This window comes from Haliotis rubra, unplaced genomic scaffold (assembly GCF_003918875.1).
Source record: "Haliotis rubra isolate DU_JTF1 unplaced genomic scaffold, ASM391887v1 Scf397, whole genome shotgun sequence".
In the NCBI taxonomy this organism is placed as follows: domain Eukaryota; kingdom Metazoa; phylum Mollusca; class Gastropoda; order Lepetellida; family Haliotidae; genus Haliotis; species Haliotis rubra.
In genome coordinates this window covers 975,765-982,412 of record NW_025767076.1, presented here as the reverse complement: position 1 = coordinate 982,412, position 6,648 = coordinate 975,765, and positions in this window count along the sequence as shown.

The following is a 6,648-nucleotide window of genomic DNA, read 5'->3' as shown; positions in this document are numbered from 1 at the left end:
TGTGGATCTATGTATAACGTGGTGTGAGTGGATCTATGTATAACGTGGTGTGTGTGGATCTGTGTATAACGTGGTGTGTGTGGATCTATGTATAACGTGGTGTGTGTGTGGATCTGTGTATGACGTGGTGTGTGTATGGATCTGTGTATAACGTGATGTGTGTGTGGATCTATGTATAACGTGGTGTGTATGGATCTATGTATAACGTGGTGTGTATGTATCTGTGTATAACGTGATGTGTGTGGATCTATGTATAACGTGGTGTGTGTGGATCTATGTATAACGTGGTGATTGGATCTATGTATATCGTGGTGAGTATGGATCTATGTATAACGTGGTGTGTGTGGATCTATGTATAACGTGGTGTGTGTAACGTGGATCTATGTATAACGTGTGTGATCTATGTGTGGATCTATGTATAACGTGGTGTGTGTGGATCTATGTATAACGTGGTGTGTATGGATCTGTGTATAACGTGGTGTGTGTGGATCTATGTATAACGTGGTGTGTGTGGATCTATGTATAACGTGGTGTGTGTGGATCTATGTATAACGTGGTGTGTGTGGATCTATGTATAACGTGGTGTGTGGTATGTGGATCTGATGTATAACGTGGTGTGTGTGGATCTATGTATAACGTGGTGTGTGTGGATCTATGTATAACGTGGTGTGTGTGGATCTATGTATAACGTGGTGTATAACGTGGTGTGGATCTATGTAGTATGTGTGGATATATGTATAACGTGGTGTATGTGGATCTATGTATAACGTGTGTATGTGGATCTATGTATAACGTGGATCTATCTATATAACGTATGTGGTGTATGTGGATCTATGTATAACGTGGTGTATGTGTGATATATGTATAACGTGGTGTGTGTGGATCTATGTATAACGTGTGGATCTATGTGTGTGGATCTATGTATAACGTGATCTGTGTATAACGTGGTGTGTGTGGATCTGTGTATAACGTGGTGTGTGTGGTATAACATGGTGTGTGTATGATCTGTATAACGTGGTGTGTATGTGGATGGATATGTATAACGTGGTGTATGTGGATGTGGATAACGTGGTGTGTGGATGTATAACGTGGTGTGTGTGGATCTGTGTATAACGTGATGTGTGTGGATCTATGTATAACGTGGTGTCTGTGGATCTATGTATAACGTGGTGTGTGTGGATCTATGTATAACGTGGTGTGTGTGGATCTATGTATAACGTGGTGTGTGTGGATCTATGTATAACGTGGTGTGTGTGGATCTATGTATAACGTGGTGTGTGTGGATCTATGTATAACGTGGTGTGTGTGGATCTATGTATAACGTGGTGTGTGTGGATCTATGTATAACGTGGTGTGTGTGGATCTATGTATAACGTAGTGTGTGTGTGTATCTATGTATAACGTGATGTGTGATATGGATCTGTGTATATAACGTGGTGTGTATGTGTGGATCTATGTATAACGTGGTGTGTGTGGATCTATGTATAACGTGGTGTGTGTGGATCTATGTATAACGTGGTGTGTATGTGGATCTATGTATAACGTGGTGTGTGTGGATCTATGTATAGCGTGGTGTGTGTGTGGTGGATCTATATGTATAATGGTGTGTGGTATAACGTGGTGTGTGGATATAACGTGTGGTGTGTGTGGATATGTGTATAACGTGGTGTGTGTGGATCTATGTATGTGGATCTATGTATAACGTGGTGTGTGTGGATCTATGTATAACGATCTGTGTATAACGTATAACGTGGTGTGTGTGGATCTATGTATAACGTGGTGTGTGTGGATCTATGTATAACGTGGTGTGTGTGGATCTATGTATAACGTGGTGTGTGTGTATCTATGGATGTGTGGATCTATGTATAACGTGGTGTGTATGTGGATCTATGTATAACGTGGTGTATGTGGATCTGTGTATAACGTGGTGTGTGGATCTATGTATAACGTGGTGTGTGTGGATATATGTATAACGTGGTGTATGTGGATCTATGTATAACGTGGTGTGTGTGGATCTATGTATAACGTGGTGTGTGTGGATATATGTATAACGTGGTGTATGTGTGTGGATAACGTGGTGTGTGTATAACGTGGTGTATATGTATAGCGTGGTGTATGTGGATCTATGTATAACGTGGTGTATGTGGATCTATGTATAACGTGGTGTGTGTGGATATATGTATAATGTGGTGTGTGTGGATCTATGTATAACGTGGTGTGTATGTATCATTGTATAACGGGATGTTCATGTGCTTTATGTATGTGAAGCATTCCCAAACAAAAACAGTGAATCAATTCTATTTATCGCTTCTTAAAGATGGTAGAACATTGGCTGTTTCAATATGGAACACACACTACACATTCAAAGGGTGATAATGTCACTGGTTCTGCCCGGCAGATCCCACATGGAACAATATCCCGCAGCCTTCTTACTTGACTGCTGATATGCAAAGACTGTCCCTGAATTACCGGTTGCGTGCCCGGTGTAGATCACAACGCGTAGTCCCACGTCACATTATCGTGCGTCGTAACCCTACATCCGGTTTTCATGGCGTCGCCCACCATAGAGTGACGAGGTATGGGACCACCCACGAAGTCGCACAGCGCCAATGTCGACAGTCAGACTACCTTGAATTTGGATTAAGCTGCATATTGGCCCCCATCCATCCCCACATTTCTGCTCATTTGCTGGCTCGGCGAATACCAGTACGAGGTGAGCTCACTGCACTACACCAATGAAGGTCACGTGCAGCTGTATCTGCGACATCACTGTTGACGTTACCCTAGACGGGCTGGACAAGACCTACTTTAACCAGGGACCGACCAACTGTGACATGTGTGGCAACAGTAGACGGTGGACGACCTGCTGTACCTGTGTGGCTGCTACAGACGGACGGGGCACGGTCTGCTGTTATATGTGTCGCTGCTGTAGACGGACGGGGCAAGACCTGCTGTAACATGTGTCGCTGCTGTAGACGGACGGGGCAAGACCTACTGTAACATGTGTGACTAATGTAGACGGACGGGGCACGGCCTACTGTTACATGTGTCGCTGCTGTAGACGGACGGGGCACGACCTACTGTAACCTGTGTGACTACTGAAGACGAACGGGAACAAACGTAGGGCGACGAAGTGCAATTGTTTCATCATGGAGTTTGGTAGCGTTCTCTGCACCTCGAGCAGATGTTTATACGGCACACCCATTCCCACCGTTTCCACAACCTCATCATCCAAAAACAATCCTACTTCCCCAACTGAACCTAACTCCCCCAGTGCTACCCCACGTCTAAACTCCTTCCACCATGTCTAACATGAACCGACTACCCCACCCCTTAAACCTCCCAACTGAACCTAAACTCCCCAGTGCTACCCCACGTCTAAACTCCTTCCACCATGTCTAACATGAACCGACTACCCCACCTCCCAACTGAACCTAAACTCCCCCAGTGCTACCCCACGTCTAAACTCCTTCCACCATGTCTAACATGAACCGACTACCCAATCTCCCCAACTGAACCTAAACTCCCCCAGTGCTACCCCACGTCTAAACTCCTTCCACCATGTCTAACATGAACCGACTACCCCGTCTCCCCAACTGAACCTAAACTCCCCTAGTGGTACCCCACGTCTAAACTCCTTCCACCATGTCTAACATGAACCGACTACGCCACCTCCCCAACTGAACCTAAACTCCCCCAGTGCTACCCCACGTCTAAACTCCTTCCACCATATTTAACATGAACCGACTACCCCGTCTCCCCAACTGAACCTAAACTCCCCCAGAGCTACCCCACGTCTAAACTCCTTCCACCATGTCTAACATGAACCGACTACCCCACCTCCCCAACTGAACCTAAACTCCCCCAGTGCTACCCCACGTCTAAACTCCTTCCACCATGTCTAACATGAACCGACTACCCCACCTCCCCAACACACCCAGCCACCTTAATACACACCTCTAACTACCGGAAACCACCACTACCCAATCTAATCTCTAGCTCAGTGTTACCTCTCCATCAAACCCTCACAAAAATCAATTCTACCATCTCTAGACTTCCATACATCACCCACTTTTCTGATCTCATCTCTAGAGAACGTTCATTTGCAATGTTGTGCTCAGGCAATCAAGTTTGGATAAGTTAACCGATGACGTTTTAAAAAAATGAAATGAGTTAAGTTCCTTAAGTTATATCAGTCACTTGAACTAGAAGAACCCTGTGTACCACTAATACAGCCTACAATATTCTCAACTGTACGTGGGTGAGTATTGACAGTACAGTTGACAAAAGTGGGGGTTGTATTGTGGGTCAACGGTCAATACCGACATGGGCACACAATACAGTCAACTGTGGCATGGTGGTCGAAAGACCTTGCGATATTCCCGCTGCTGTTACGCAATTGTATCATGTCGACTGTAGGCTTGGCAGAGTGAGGGATGCTATTGTTCTTCTACTTCGTGATGACTGAAACACTTCAGTGTGACCAACAACAAGTAGTTTATACACAGCATACCTTATGGATACCATGCCACAGCTGATACCTGTAAAAGCAATATACACATATATCCTATTAAAACACTCTTATTCTATAGACAAAAAATGTTATGTTCACACCTGACTGTGATATAATATTCTCACGGTACAAAGCACGATATAAACCTAGCGCTACTGCCTTGAATAATGTATTGGTAGAAATAGCAAGGCGTTATTGAGAACAAGTCATCCATCGAAGTACGTCAATCGCCGACAGAACCCCGGCGGTGCTGGGCAGCTCTGTCACCTGTGATATACGGCCCGGTATGTGTAAACACGAAATATGGAGACGTTCATGTCTTGCTCACATCAGGGTTTGATTGACAGGCTCAGTACGTACCTCCCATTCAGAGTGGCAGTGTTTATCCATCACTCCTGCCGTTGTTTATTCATTACAAGATCATCATTATAGTTTTATATGTATTTCATCAGTGTTTAGCATTTAAATGTGTGTAAATGTTTTTCTGGTGCTTAGGTCATGTTTGTGTGTGCACAGTGCCAAGAGTGATGTAACACAGTGAAATGACGATGTTGTCTTGGACGACTCGTGGTTGGTTGTGCCTGAACCTAACCGCTATATCCTCCCCCAGTACCGCTATATCCTCCCCCAGTGAGGGGTGCGGGGCGAGGTGAGAGGCCCATGAACCCGGTGTTCCTGTAGGACTGGAGACACAGTAGGAAAGGTCCCATGCCTTTACCAGCCCTCAAGAAGCTACCGGCGACTCAGTAGCACAACTTCCATTGATTTTTTCTCGGCTGCTTTAGGAAAGTGTTTGTAGTTTTTCCTGCATTAAGGATCCCGTGGGATAGGCTGTATACAGGCAGAGCCGCCCGTCCTTTCTCTAATGTCTGACATGACGACATTGCTCCGATCACCAGACACTTAATTATTGTCCTCCAAACCCTCTGCCGCCACTATCAAGATGGCCCGTGGCTTCGCTAAACACAAGAATTGTCCAATTATTAAATTGAGAATGTTAAAATGCATCTTGGAAGCTTTCAAGCTAAGTACTTAGCTTTCATAGCTATTCTGCCAAGTCCATGGCCAATTGTCCCAATCCTCGGTGGTTTTCCTAAAGAGAAAGTGATTCTGATTTGTGCAATATAAATTCCCATGAGGTAAGACGAAAAATTAATTTTCCTTTCAACCTTAAATATTTTCTCTTGTGGGAAAAAGTGTTTAAGTTTCCTTTCCGGTAACACGTGGCAAGGTTCGGGCAATAGACCAAAGTGACGGCAACCGCTGAGAACAGAATGTTTGTGGTTCACACAAACGTTAGTTCTTCATCTCACGGGGCAGCTAACCACTGAATAGCGAGCTATGGTAGTTATTACAAGTACTACAGTGAGATATGATGATTATTACAAGCACTACAGGGAGATATGATGATTCTTACAAGCACTACAGTGAGATATGATGATTCTTACAAGCACTACAGTGAGATATGATGATTCTTACAAGCACTACAGTGAGATATGATGATTCTTACAAGCACTACAGTGAGATATGATGATTCTTACAAGCACTACAATGAGATATGATGATTATTACAAGCACTACAGTGACATATGATGTTTCTTACAAGTACTACAGTGACATATGATGTTTATTACAAGCACTACAGTGACATATGATGATTCTTACAAGCACTACAGGAAGATATGATGATTCTTACAAGCACTACAATGAGATATGATGATTATCACAAGCACCACAGTGAGATATGATGATTCTTACAAGCACTACAGGGAGATATGATGATTATTACAAGCACTACAGTGACATATGATGATTCTTACAAGCACTACAGTGAGATATGATGATTCTTACAAGTACTACCGTGACTGTGTGATAGCAGTGACTGTGTGATAGCAGTGACTGTGTAATAGCAGTGACTCTGTGGTAGGAGTGACTATGTGATAGCAGTGACTATGTGATAGCAGTGACTGTGTGATAGCAGTGACTGTGTGGTAAGAGTGACTGTGTGATAGCAGTGACTGTGTAATAGCGGTGACTGTGTGATAGCAGTGACTGTGTGATAGCTGTGACTTTGTGATAGCAGTGACTGTGTTATAGCAGTGACTTTGTGATAGCAGTGACTGTGTAACAGCAGT